Raw genomic sequence first — 908 nt, 5'->3', positions numbered from 1 at the left:
TTCCCGTTGGGAGGGAAGGCCCTCAGCCGCTCTCGCAACGCTTTTAAATTAGGTGGATCTCAGAGTCAAGTAATCCCATTTTTTTAAAAAAACGGCTGAAGGGTCTTTCAGGTGGTGTATACGGCCCTAACCAATCAACTCTGTCCTACTTGTAGAGCTTGCTTTTCTACTTTCGTGTTTGCGTAACGAGGTCGCGTTTGCTTGAACAAGCGAATGTGGTCGGTGAACGCAAAAAAAAAAAAAGAGTGTGCAACTCTACCATCAAATGTTTACCGCTTTAAAGTGGCCGGCAGGGATCTGTACAAATACCGTTCGTAGGATCGATGCATCAAAGCATTTCTTAAACAGTTGTCTTCTGATAACAATAGCGCATGGTGTTATAAACCGAACAGAGTTTAAGTTAGTGATTTCAGGGGTGTTGGTTTAGAAGTTCCAAACATCTCGGTCCTCTTTCTCCGACACTTACTGGTCGGTACTAGAGCGGTTTAAGCCTGTCAGTAAAGCATTTGGGGACATTGGTTTTCGCTACAGCTTTAGGTCTGGTACGTTGCTTCCGATAGATGAAAGAGTCAATACATTTGAAACAGGGCAGGGAGATGTTTCTTTGAGGAAATATCGGGGAACTAGCGCAGTAATTTTGCACATTTGGAGCAGAATTTAAATGTTTCCTACTCCTTAAAACGAGGAAAGATTACAGACTGTATTGTATGCAGATTATATTCCGTTTTCAGGTATGGGAAATGCACGCAAAATACTACTAGAACATAAGCAGCAATTTGCCCTTCTAGACTTCTCTGCCTAAGGTTTTCGATTTATAAAAAGCTTTTAGCCTGGAAATGCGTTTTCTGGATTGCCGCAGTTGTCTAGCGCCTGCTCGAACAGAGTGGCCGACAGGCTTTTTGCCTTTT

This window comes from Haemaphysalis longicornis, unplaced genomic scaffold (assembly GCF_048455015.1).
Source record: "Haemaphysalis longicornis isolate Haplotype H1 unplaced genomic scaffold, Haemaphysalis longicornis Haplotype H1 scaffold_3, whole genome shotgun sequence".
Taxonomy (NCBI): Eukaryota; Metazoa; Arthropoda; class Arachnida; order Ixodida; family Ixodidae; genus Haemaphysalis; species Haemaphysalis longicornis.
Note: the sequence above shows the minus strand (reverse complement) of the source record.